General features: G+C 46.9%; 1 long non-coding RNA gene and 1 other non-coding gene across 17 annotated transcripts in view; both read right to left on the reverse strand.

The window, feature by feature from the left end:
* Positions 1-3,368: 3,368 nt before the first annotated feature.
* On the reverse strand, positions 3,369-3,473 carry LOC148000058 (U6 spliceosomal RNA). The gene has a single exon (XR_015642094.1). It is a non-coding gene; the product is annotated as a U6 spliceosomal RNA (small nuclear RNA).
* A 1,071-nt stretch (positions 3,474-4,544) lies between these two features.
* The window catches only part of LOC102551899 (uncharacterized), a 37,285-nt gene continuing 28,361 nt past the window's right edge, over positions 4,545-13,468 (reverse strand). For 4 of the 16 annotated variants that reach the window (XR_015641542.1, XR_015641541.1, XR_015641544.1 and 1 more), the window contains 5 exons: positions 12,593-12,710; positions 11,131-11,233; positions 10,247-10,376; positions 9,114-9,146; positions 4,545-5,204 (listed from right to left, as the gene is read on the reverse strand). This is a non-coding gene — a long non-coding RNA (uncharacterized LOC102551899). Of the gene's footprint in view, positions 5,205-8,365; positions 8,414-9,113; positions 9,800-10,246; positions 10,442-11,130; positions 11,234-11,785; positions 11,940-12,592; positions 12,711-13,468 lie in introns of all 16 variants that reach the window. The other 12 variants (XR_015641539.1, XR_015641540.1, XR_015641549.1 and 9 more) reach the window with 10 other exon arrangements.

Below are 13,468 nucleotides of genomic sequence, written 5' to 3' on the forward strand. Positions count from 1 at the left end.
AACTCCCAAATCCCAACTTCTGTTAGGTCCCACCACTTACCAACATCGCCATCTGCTGGGCACCTAGTCTTCGAGCGTGGCATTTGGAGGCATGCCCGATACAAAAATAATGCCTGGGTTCAGCTAATCTAGATGAAGAGGGCCAGGCTGTACTGAAGGATGCCTTTAATGCCAGCATTCAGGAGGCAGAGGCAAGCGGATCTCTAGGCTTGAGGCAAGCCTGGTCTGCAGAGTGAGTTCCAGGACATTCAGGGGTATACCGAGAAAGATAGATCTGATAGATAGATAGATAGATAGATAGATAGATAGATAGATAGATAGATAGATAGATAGATAGATAGATGCATATATTCATACACTTATACATTCATACATACATACATGGGTGAAGAGGATGAGGAGGATGAAGGGGTCAGACCAGCCGGCTCTACAAAGCAGACTTTGGGACACTCCTGGAAATCTGTGTGGGAGAAGAACACAGGCCAGGTAATCAGAACAGCCCTTTGTTATAGACAGTAAAGATCTGGGTTCCTCTTGGTAGAGCATTTCTCTAGAGAAGGTGAAGGTTTGTTGACGGTGTTTTAGGGTTTCTAGATCTGTAAAACATCATGACCAAGAAGCAAGTTGGGGAGGAAAGGGTTTACTCAGCTTACACTTCCACATTGCTGTTCATCACCAAAGGAAGTCAGGACTGGAACTCAAGCAGGTCAGGAAGCAGGAGCTGATGCAGAGGCCATGGAGGGATGTTACTTACTGGCTTGCTTCCCCTGACTTGCTCAGTTTGCTTTCTTATAGAACCCAGGACTACCAGCCCAGGGATGGCTCCACCCACAGTGGGCTGGGCCTCCCCCCCTTGATCACTATTTGAGAAAATGCCTTACAGCTGGATCTCATGAAGGCATTTCCACAATTGAGGCTCCTTTTTTGTGTAACTCCAGCTTGTGTCAAGTTGACACACAAAACCAGCCAGTACAGTAAGCATGATGCTATCCTGCCTTGGATGCTACAGGGATGGGTCTGTCCGGGTATCTATTCTAGGTGGTGACTGTATCATTTTCTGGGAGGGGACTCAGCAGTCACTTGTGAGGACATTACCAGGGTAGCTCAGACCTTTTCCTCTAGCGCCCCTAGCAGCTGCCCTCAAAACCTTCCCACAGAAGCCTTGAGAGTTGTTGCCAGCCCTAGGAAATAATGTAGATGTTGACTAGTCAGAATGGCACCTGCGTTTGCACAGGTGTGGCCCAGGCCGTGCGGTCCCACCATTTGTCACCCTTGGCATGAAGCTGCCCTAGAGCTTCATGCCTGCTGTGATTCGTGCGGCTGCTCACACGTGTCTGACCACATTAGTGTCGACTCTGTGCTTGGCTCCCCTGCTGTGTTTCCTACTTCAAGCTGAGTTCTCCACTCCCTGCCATGTTGCTATCAAATACGAATCATTCCACCTCTTTTCTTTGCCTCTGCAGAGGCTAAGCCTCTAGTGCCTCTTCTTAACTGAATATTCTGGGGAGGCGGTGGGGGGAGGCACAGAGGGAGTGTCTTTCGGGAAAGGCCACTTCCCATTTTGTGCAAGTCAAGCAGTCAGATAAAGTACCCCCCAAAACATCTGACCCTGAACCACGACCATTGTGATCATGGCTATCAGAAACTGTGATAACGGCTCGGATAAATCTCTACGCTTGGGGTCAACTTGTGTAGCAGTAGAAGACTACAGGTGATCAGACTATTCTCTTCCAGAATCATCTAAAAGGCCTTTTGTAAAGGCGGTTTTAGTCTGCACATGCAGAGTTCCCAGGAGCTGAGGATACTCCTTAGGAGTTCTCTTCCCTTTGCAGAAAGGGAAGACATGCTTTACAAGGTTCTGGGCAATATGCCCCATTTCTCCAAGTGGCCCACAGATCTTTCGTCTTTCTTGGAGGGTCTTATTGAAGACCTAAGAGTATTGTTCTAATTTCTTCTGAAATACGTTCCCTCATCTACCAGGGTCTAATTGCATTTCTCTGCCAAAAACCCATACATATTTTCATACAAATTTACACAAAGCTCATGTACCTAGCCTCAACTAATTACTAATAGTTAATTAATAGTAGCTTTGCTAGGTGGTCAGATTGACAAAGAAGAGACATTTCCTCTTTCTCCAGGAACGAATAGCAGAACTAAAATGTAGCTTGTCTAGGAACCTTAACAGAGGAGAGTTCCAAGGCTCTGGAAGGCTGGTATGGGTGGGAAGTGCACCAAGTCAGGAAGAGCTTTCTCTATCGAGGAGCAAACATGACTGTTAAAAGGATCTTTATAGCAACTTGAGGACCATTACTCTTGCCCTGGGTAGAAAAGCAGCAGAAACAAGTGTGAGATTCTGATCTGCAGTATCACATGATGCCTCTTGGACTCTTTGAGTTTAACAAGAGCACCCAAAACTAACAAGCAAGACTAGAGACACCCACAGGAGCCCTGCACAGGCTCTCGGTTCCTAGGAAAAGACGAAGTTGAGTGGTCTTTGGTGGGTGTGGTTGGGGCCAAGATTTCTTTCCTTTGCAGGGTTTGTCTCAGGTGGGTCTGGAAGGTGAATAATACAGTCCAAGCTCAGAAGTGAGTAGAATTCACAGACCGGTGGAATTCTTTATGCATAAAAGCCCTCGTAATCCTCAACCAGGTTTGCTTACCAGTGATGGGACGAGAAGGATTTCCCTACAGGTTGTGCTGAGATTCCTAGGCTTCTCCAACAAGTGTTTCCACCAACCAGGCCTAAGGTTCCTTATTCTAGAGCAAGGCATTCATACAGCAAGGTCAGCTGACATGTGGCCATCTGTCTGTCCCTTTTCTGTTTTGTTTTTTTCAAGACAGATTTTTCTCTGTGCAGCCATGGATGTCCTGGAATAGCTCTGTAGACCAGGGCTGACCTTGAGCTTACAGAGATCTGTCTGCCTCTGTGTCCCAAGTGTTGAGATGAAAGGTGTGTACCACCACCGGGCTGAAACTGTCACTTTTTAAAAGCCCACAAACATATATTAATATTTTATTAATTCTTTAAGAATTTCATACACAGTATCTTAACCATACCTCCCCCCTTCCCCCTAATTTCTCCTAGTTATCCCTCTCCGTTTTATAACTGGTTCATTTACTTTCTTTTTCAGTAACTCACTGAGCCCAATTTGTGCCACCCATAGATGTGGGACTACTCAACAAAACATGGTCAGCCTACCAGAGGCCACACTCTTAAGGAAAACTGACTCTACCCACACTAGAAGCCATCAGGGGTCCTTAGCGCCTCAGTTAGAAGTGGGTACTCAGGAGTCCATCTCTGCCATGTGGGATGTGGGCTGCTCTGATCTTGTATGGACTTAACGGCTGTGCGTTCACCCATCGCAGCCAAACCATGGGCTTCCCACATTTGCAGGTCATCCTTGCCCTGGGGCCAGGCTGATCTTCTCTGTACCCTTCTAATGGTAGTCCATGGACTGTCAAAGCAGGAGCACCCACAAGTGTGTTTTAATGGCATGCTACCTCAGGTTGGCTATCTGACTGGAAAGGGGCTATTTCTTTCACCAGGCATTGGGGCTAGCTCAGTGGTTCTCAATTTTCCCAATGCTGCGACCCTTTAATACAGTTCCTCATTATTCCATTGCTACTTCCTATCTGTAATTTTGCTACTCTTATGAATCATAGTGTAAATATCTGATATGCAACCCCAGACAGGTTGTGACCCACCGGGTGAGAACCACTGGTCAAGCTGGAGCTAATCATCTGATGACTTAGAGAGGCTCCTGAAGCCTGGGTTCATCTGCAGCATCTAAGTTTCAAGGCGCAGTCTTTGGAAGGACCAGGGAGAGCAAGGCCAAGGCCGCTGGAGCAAGCTCCTTAGAGAGCTGCTCTCTTCTGCGTGTCTATGGCAAGGCCAGAGCCTCCAGATGAACCATGAGAAAGCCATCTCCTCATTGGGGGTGGGTGATGCCAAACATCTGGATGTTATATAATAAGCCATTTGGGTTTGTTTTCCTTGCTCTCTTAAAAATAATCCCAGCAATGAAGCCCGGGTTTGGAACTCTGCTTTCACGTCCTCTCTGTAAGGTCCGAGTGGTCTTGACGATTCTTCTTCCATTAAAAGCTACGCATGCACACTCAGGAGAGGGGCCGTGGAACTGGAACTGACATTTGTAGGTGACCATGAAGCTGTCCTGAGGCTCCTCAGGTTCTTTGCGGTCACGGCGCCTGACAGTGGAAGAAACGCCCGAAGCTAACATCTGCAGGTGCTGGTGGCCCAGGCTTTGGAGAACACATACCTCTGCCCTGTAGCTTGGCTCTACACACACGTCAATGACTCCAATGCCTCTTGCAAATTCTGTTCCAAAACCCTACAATTTTGTAGGTCACCCTGAAATAGGACAATGGATTCTCGGGCTTTCCATGCCCACAAACCACAGCTTGATTATAATGCTGCCAAGTTCTTGATGAAACACAATGTGTCGCCACAAGGAGAGAGCAGCCTGTTCCTTGCTATGTTACGTGCTCTTTCGGTTGGGCCCCACCATGCCTTACTACTTTCTTTCTGCTTGTCTTCTCCCAAGGCTCATACCATCATTCACTTACGTTGCAAAGAGATCTTTTGGCAAAGGCGCGCGTGAGTGGCACTTCCACTCCAAAGAGTGGCTGTCACCCTTTAAAAGCCCATGTGCATCCTTTAATGCCAGGTACATTCTCTCCTTGAGGAAAGTATTGTTGCAGAGAGTCTGAGGTACTAGACAACTAAAAACTAAGAGTGGTGGTTGGTGCACATCTGCAATCCCAGGTGTCAGGAATGGTGGTGCACATCTGCAATCCCAGGTGTCAGGAATGGTGGTGCACATCTGCAATCCCAGGTGTCAGGAATGGTGGTGCACATCTGCAATCCCAGGTGTCAGGAATGGTGGTGCACATCTGCAATCCCAGGTGTCAGGAGGCTCCAACAGGAAGGCTGAGTTCCAGGCCAATCAGAGCTATACAAGGGAGACCTTGTCCTCCCAAAACAGAAGTAAGGGGAAGAGAAAGAAGAGGGGAAACAGGAGGAGGAGGAGGAGGAAGAAGAGGAGGAGGAAGGGGGGAGGGAGAGGAAGAAAAGGAAAGAGAAAGGAAGAAGAGAGGGAAGAGGAGGGAGAACAAAACAATAGACGCTGTTGAAGAAAATTAAGCAACTTGCTTCCTTCATAGCTGAGTTGGGGCACAATTCAAATCTGTGGGAACATCACAGTAGAAAAGCCATTAAGATCTTTGCTTTGGGAGGCAGCAGGCCAGGGTGCAAGTCTGACCTCTGTCACTGTGTAACTTGAAGCAATTGTTTAGTTTCCTGAAACCTCCTCTGTTAAGTGACAAAAATAACATGGTGTTTCTACTGGGCTCTGTGAGGAGAGAATGAGTGTGAAATACTGGGTTTCAGTGACTTGCCTGGTGCAAAGTTTCTCTGATAATCAACTCCCATTACAGTCATCAATAGATTTTCCTGGCTCTCTCTGGGACTCAGCTTCTACAGGAGTTGCTCTTAGACTTTAAACAAAGTAGGCAATCTGGATTCAGCTCTACAAAGAGTTACTGAAACCAGAGACTTTTATTGTTAACTAGACAAGAATTCTGAAAGGGGATCATTCCAGCACAGGCATGGTGACCTAATAATGTTGCCATGTCTTGTGTGGCTGGGACGTGACCTGACTGGGGTTAATGAGGGAATAAAGGAAAGACACTGAAGTGGCAAACACCAAAAGTCTTTGAATAAGGTGGATCATGTGTACTTAGAGTGCTACCAACTTTCCGATCACACAGAACTGCAACATGTTTTTTGTTTTGTTTTGTTTTGTTTTTGTTTTTGTTTTTTTGGTACAGCACAGGGGTCAGGTGAGTCATATGTACTTTGATGGAATGGTACTAACTACCCAGCAACACAGAACTTTAGTCTGTTTTTACGTACAGCATCGGAGGCAGTGTCAGGAGCCATCTAGAAAGGTTAAGGCTAGCATTGTCTTTGAATGTTTTTCGATGGGTAAGTTCTGAAAATCAAGGTTCCAAGAGACTTCATCTCAGGATTGTTTCAATCAGTTGATATGCTTCTCTTGTCACTATTAGATAGTTTAACTATTCCTGGACATCAGCCTATCCTGTTGGACAAATTTCCAGCAGATAAACATGAAGATGAACTTTCATGGATTAATGCTGTTTAGATGAATTAATGATTTTATAGAATTTCTGATATGATTAAAATAATTTTAGGAAGAAAGTTTTAAGAGATGGTTTTAGTCATTTTGGTAGAAAGATGCAATAAAGTCAGAATCAAGAATAGAATGTGCTCACTTCTCATAATAAGACTTCATAATTACACTAAAGAGAGATATATAGGCTTGGGATAAATTGGTGTTCAAGGAAACACATTCAAATCCAAGGATAAAGTCACAGGTATACACTAGGGCAAGGCAAGGTCATGTCAAAACTGTAGCTTTGAACTTATAATGAGCTTACAGTATGAAACACTGCTTTGAACGTGTTTTTGATAATTTCTGTAACTCCTCATTTTATGTAACATTTTATCTATGTTGTAATTCCTTCTTACATAGATAAACTTTTTGTCTAAGCTATAAAAAAGGTAGCAATGAGAAAGTGGTGTAGCCACTTTCTGCTTCACCCTGTGTGTGTGTGTGTGTGTGTGTGTGTGTGTGTGTGTGTGTGTGTGTGTGTGTATGTTGCCTCTGTGAGTGACTTCTTTCATTTCTACGGTTCAAAAAGAGTTAACAAGCTCTGAGCCTCTTGCCTGGCCAGCGAGGGGCTCCTGGCTGACTCACCAAAGAAAGGAGTTCTAGCAATAAATCCTTTTATTTAATTCCCTGCTGCTAAACAGCATATGTTAGCCAGAAATTAGTGCTTATTTAAGCACAAATGAAAAAGAGAGTTAAAGAATACTCAGCGTTTGTTAAAGCACAGAATACTAATAAAGAGTTAAGTTACCCCGGCGCTTAGTTAAGCACAGAGAGTTAAAGAAAGAAGAAGCCAGGAATTTTTAGCCACAGAATAAGCAAAGCAGTGCTAGGTTTCCAGAAGCCAACAGCTTCTAGCTCCCAGTAGAGTTAGAGAAAGTTAGAAAGCCAGAGATCATCAGTCTTTTGGCTTTTGTGGAACTCTGTGTTCCACCTTAGATCTGAACTCCAAAAGTCCAGGGCAGACCCCTCTGTAGGAGTTCTCTGTAGGTGAGCAGGCTCCAGTTGTAAGCATCTGGGAGGAGGAACTACAGTTGCTAGTCTCTGCACAGACTGGTCAATTGTCTGTAAACATTTGCACAGGAATACACTGTACTCAGACCAGGAGGACAGCTTTGCCATCCCTCTGAGGATGGCACCCCAGGAGTTAGTTTGCCATTCCCATGAGTGCGAGGCACTAGTCCTTGACGTGGCCATGCCCATGTCGAACAATTCACACTCATTCAGGTTTCTTTGCCTCACCACATGATATTATTGAAGAATCAGGTTTGTGTTTATGTGGGTTTTTTTTTTCCCCTCCGCGATTATAATATGGCTGCTTCAGCTCCAGACGTCAAGTCCTCACATGACAGAATGGAAAGAACACTCACTTCTCAAATTCCCCTTTCTTATTAAGAAAAAAAGTTTTTTTTTCTCAGATATTTCCAGCAAATTTGCCTTATATTTCCATGGTCAAAGTACTTCCGTGTCTAACACTAAATTGGTATAGGGAAATAAGATGTCTATGGTATAGGGAAATAAGATGTCTATGGGTGCTTTGAATTAAAGATCTAAAAAAATGTTTTCTATAAAAGACCAATTAATTAACAGTTTACTTTTTGCATCCATTTGGTCTCAGTTCTGCTCTCACACCCTGAACATAGCCATAGACAATAGGAAAAAAGATACACATGTATGTGTTCTAATAAAACTTAATCTTTCCCAAAGAGGTGACAGGTAGGCGTGGCCAATGCCTACCTCACACCACTCATTATTTCTGAGTATCCAGGTAGATTTGATTAGCAAAGAACAGGGAGTCCATGCTTAGTGAGGATGCCACTATGCTCCTAGGAAAGCCAGTTACTGCCAGAATCAAACCATCAGGAAGCTGGGGACCACACTTACAGAGACAGGTGTGTAAATACATACCTAGGGACTGTCTGGGTCTATACTTGTGGTCCAGGCTGCATGTCCTATTTCTTCTAAGGCTTGAGTGTATTTTCAGGGAACGGGAGGGTATGTGGAAATGATTCACAAAACTAAGGTAGGGTTGAAAAGAACTCATCCTTCTATGACACTGCATGTGTCGCTGTGTCTCCCATCCATCATCCCTGGAGATGAACCTTATCTTCATTGTCCCCCTTCCATCGCCCCTGTGGCTGGGACTTCATTCTTACCTTAGCTTGGATAGTAGGTTCCTCTGATGTAAGAAATTTCCTCACATCCTGAAGAAAGCCTAATTATTCCGTGGTTTATGTAAGGCACCAAATTACATACTTAGTGCAAAAGGGAATAAATATATAAATACAAAATAGTAAAAGATATATTCATTCTCCCTCTCTCTGTCTCTGTCTCTCTCTGTCTCTCTGTCTCTCTCTTTCTCTCTCTCTCTCTCTCTCTCTCTCTCTCTCTCTCTCTCTCTCTCTCTCTCTCTCCAAGTGTATTGGAACATACACTTCCAAGTGAGTTTTGATCCCTTTGGAACATGTGGTCATCCAGTGAGACCACCTTGGCACATCTTCCAGCAGGACTTTTCCAGTTGTAATTACATCTAGATCCATGTTTTTCAACCACAGAAGAAAGTCAATCTGGTCTGGTTTGGAGTGTTCCCTGTTTCCTTTGACCAAAAAATGGTTCCTCTTAATTTACTGCCTGGAGTTTGCACTAGACTTCAGATCACATGGGGAGGTTCCAAAGACCCTGTCCACCTTCCACAGAGCCACTACCCACACTGAAGGAGGTAACAGATGTGTAGGGGGTTCATCAGAAGAGCCCCCTCACCCCACTGCCTAGGGTGGTATAGCAACTCAGCCCCTCAAACACAGTGAAGCAGGGGAGGCCGCAGCCAGGAAACTGTATGGCTGGTGGGCTAGACTAGGGCCTGGAAGTTGGGCCAGGTTTGGTCAGGAATAGAATAAGACTCACCATGGACAAAAACTGTAGCTTCACAAGAAGACTCTGAAACATGAAACATGGATTCAAATATCAGCTTTGCCACTCACTAGCTGTAAACACAGTCAAGTTTCTTGAGTCCCCAGAATTTAGCTTCCCTGACTCTGAAGTGGATATAAGTAGGCTGATCTCTCAAGGGCTTTGGGAGGAGTAAGCAGGCTAATGGCGTACGTAGGACACTAACGTAATGTATGATAACGCATGTAGGACCATAATGTCAGTGTTTACTGTCCCCATGCCGCAGCTGAACAAAATCTCACTGAAGCACCGGCTTCCTGATCCATCCCAGGATCTGTGTGTTTTAGCTCTTACAAGGTGCAGTCCAAACAAACTGAGATGTGGCCATTCCATTGACTTCTTGGCCTTCCTGGAGGAGGTAGGCTCCGGTGTGTGATCTCCTGGTTGCCGTATCTTTGCTTCAGCTTCTCTCTCCTCTGCTTTGCCAATCACTGGTCTCTGACTCAGGCTTCTGTCACAGTCTATGTGGCTTCTGTAACAAAACATCTTAGACGGGGAAACTTAAAGAGCAAAGAATGCATTGTTCATTCACTGTTCTGGAGGGTGGGAATTTGAAGACCAAGGTGCTGGCAGATTTGGTGTCTGGTGAGCGTCCACTCCTTGCTGGAATAGGTGATGAAATGTGGGTGTTCCTCACATGACTGAAGGGGCCAAGAACGACACTTTCTAATTACCTCCTTTATAAGGGCACTTGTCCTGTAATCATGACTGAATCACTTCTCCATCGGCCCCACCTCCTAATATGATCTCATTATGTATTGGGTTCCAACATACATTAGGGGATGGGAGAGCATTCAGACCACAGTAGGCCTATAGGTTCAACTCTTCCTGAATGTTGGTATATCTGTGGCAACACATTCATGCCGGCTCTCACTCCTGGGGGAGTAATCTTGTGGGGTTTTCAATTCTCTTCCCATTGCTGGAGATCTCCCTTCTGGTGAAGGGGTCCTGGTGTGTGGTACTCACCTGCTCCCGGGGGAAGTTAGCATACCTGCGTTTTGCTGACTCTTAGAAACAAAGGCTGTTTAGCAACCCTCCCACCCCTCCCCTCCCAACTCCTCCCCAGTCCCATCTCCAACTTCTCTCACCGAAACAGGTAGCTGGTTCTGTGTGTCCACGGTTCCCAAAGTCCAGAACACACCTGTAAATCTCTCCAGGCGATTCTCTGGTATCCACCTACGTAGACTCTGTGCTGTTTCTTGCTGGTCTCTTCTAGATCTTTAGTTTGAAAATGAGGCATATCGACATCCTCCAAGCCAAACCCAAGACAGTCTCCACCTCTCCTGGGAGCATAGGCAGGAGGGAATAGAAATAGCCTGCCCAGTCAGGGTCCCAGCAAAAATTCCAGACTCAGTCAGATGCAAATGAATGTCAGGTTAAAGCAAACAATAGATATCTGGAAATTACCTGAGAGCGCTCAAAGGCTCTGCCCAAGTGACAGATCTGCTGCTGCCCCGTGGAATCCCAGATGTGTTTCCCTTCCCTGCGCCACATTTAGCAATGCAGCACCGATCCCCACTAATGTTGCCGTCTACCTCCCTCAGACCTAGTTCTCTCACATCACCTGAACTAGAGACAATCCTCAGAACACCCGTTTTAAAGTAAAAAACGCAGAGGGGCAGGCTTGTGCCTATGGAAGAGGGAAGCTTAGACAACAGGAAGGAGGCATATGACTCCCCCACAGGACAAGGAGAGTGGTGGGTGGTGGTTGGCGGGGGGGGGGGGGGGGGGGGACGGGGACGGGGGAGTAGGCAGGCAGCCTTGAGGACTCTTAGGCCTCACAATAAATGAGGACGCCTGGCGCCTGCGGCGGGGTCAAATGGGGTCAGACAAGCTTATCCCTGCGCCTGGGAATTAAGGGTATCCTGAGGACAGCTGTAGAACAAGAGTCTCCAGGGTCCTCCCTTTCTAGGCAGGTCAGGAACCATGGAGGCAGGAACGCTATCAAGGTAGTGGCAGTGGTATTTCTCACCCATGGAAACGACGTCGAGCTCCGTGCAAAGCCCAGACGAGAGACAAAGAATAGCTGTCAGTGCTGTTCGCCTCCTCTAGAATCGATGCTTGGTGTACGGTCCCTAAAGCCAAAACCAAACCAAACACTCCTGGAAATATCAACAGACTTTGCATCTGTGACAGGTCCCCGAAACTGTTTCTCCGAGCTCGTGACAACAAATGCATGCCTTGCAAATCATCCCGGGACATCGGCGTTTCCCCCACCCCCTGCCTCCGTCTCGCCCCGGAGGACTCAAGGCCTGGGCGCATCTGCTGGAAGACTGGAAAACTTTTGCCAGGCTGGTCTTGCGCAGCCAGGGGCGTGTAGACACGCAGCACGGCACTGCCACCTTGTGGCCGGCGGCTGCATCGCGGACGACAGTTAGCAGCATCCAGCAGAGGACTGGAGCCTGAGGCTAGGCAGCAGCGCACGTCCGCAGGAACGCACTAGGCTAGCAGGAGCAGGGGCGGAGCGTGCCGGAGCCGGTCACGTGGGTTAGCAACAGGCAGCAGCCAATGACAGCGCTAGTCAAGTGGCGCGTGCGCTTGGAGACTCCGGGAAGGCGTGGAAGGCTCTGCCTGCGCAGAGCAAGCTGGCTGGGGGAGTGGCTGGGGATGGTGGTTGGAGTTCCGACCTTGCTTTGGAGCTGGGGAACCAGATCTTTAGTAGAAACCCCCTGGGGGACAGCGAGTGAATGAGGAGATGGCAGAAGGGACGTGTCCTTGTCCTCCTGTGTCAGTCACTTGTTGCTTTACCAAAGCCTTAGCAACCAGTCTGTCCCCTAGATTCTTAGTGGGTTAAAACAGAATAAAGATACCCCTAGTCAGTGGCTCAATGCCATAAAACTTATTGCTACAAATGAGCATCAACACCTCACAGAGCCTAAAGGACTGGTCAGAGGAGGACAAAGCAGAGAAAGCCAGGAATTGGGTCACAGGGGGAAAAATGTTAACTTAGTTGGTTTTCATTTTCCCCAGTACAAAGAATGACTTTTGTGGTAATCCCACCATGTTGACATAAACCAGCCCACCCTTGAACGCTGAGCTGACCACACTACACAATGTCGGGTGGAGGGAATCAGAATGGCCTCTAACAAGCTCAGTCTCCAAGGGGTTCCCCTGGTTTTCAGGGCCGAGCACATTGTTTCTTGTGAATGGCCTCTCTCCCTCTCTCCCTTCTGATCATGGTTCCCCTTGCATATTGACCTCTCTGTAACAAATCCAGGATTGCCCCCCTGAGAACGTCTAACCCATTCCTGTACCTGAGGGCATTTTGAAGGACTAGAAGCTGTCACACTGTTGTCGGATGCTCTTACATAGGCAAAAATGGCCCAGCCTCCAGGATCCAGCCATCCTACTCGACTGGAGGGGTGACTTTCTAGTCGTGAATTTTATCTTCATTCAGGGTTAGATTGCCCCTGAGGGTGGTGGAAATGACCTACCTGTCAAGAGCAGGAAGCAGTTTAGGGGCTCTTCCAAGACATCTTCCTTGAGAGTAGCCCTGCCTTTCATCAACGTGGAGACCTCACTCTTTCCCAACACAGCATGTCAAGCTTGTGCCTATGAGAGAGGGAACATGGTCAACTGGAAGGAGACATAAGACACGCACGCACGCACACACACACACACACACACACACACACACACACACACACACTGCACAAGAAGGGGGGAGGTAGCTAACCTTGAGAACTCTCCTATGTGTATGTTAACCCCTGAGTTTATCCATTACTTGATACAACAGGCCTTGTAGACCCACTAAGTCCTGTCCAGTAATTATATTTCTGCAAATCTGATTTATTTTTTAAGTACAGTACTCCGAAGATCCTGGCTGGTATGCACTCTGAGTCCATGAATATGTATTGAGTTCTAGGCAGCAGACACCACATAGCCACATGGGTACTAGAGGATACCATTGCAGCAAGAGAGAAACTGGCAAAGTGAGGCAGATTCCTGACATAAGTGAGGAGGGATCACCCTGCTGCCACAGCCAAGCCCTAAACCTCCTCTCCTACCCTGCTTCCTCCAACTCCCTGCTGTCTTCAGGTCTTCTTGGGCCTCCTTTGATCAGGGAACAACTGTCCCCATATTTAACAATTACAAACACCCTGAGAGTCAGAGGCCAGGGATCACAAAGAACAAAAGGCCCCACCTGGCTCCAACCTTAGCTCTAGCATTTGACAAAAATCCCCAACCTGCAGCACGTTCTGCCAGTCTGAACTTCGCTTTCTTCAGCTCTAATGTTCTCTCGTAGGACCCCGAGGAATCTGTGTGGAATCCCAAGATTACTGCAAACACAATTTAAATTTCCCACGCTA

The sequence above is a fragment of the Rattus norvegicus genome, chromosome 17 (genome assembly GCF_021556685.1).
Source record: "Rattus norvegicus strain SHRSP/BbbUtx chromosome 17, alternate assembly SHRSP_T2T, whole genome shotgun sequence".
Taxonomy (NCBI): domain Eukaryota; kingdom Metazoa; phylum Chordata; class Mammalia; order Rodentia; family Muridae; genus Rattus; species Rattus norvegicus.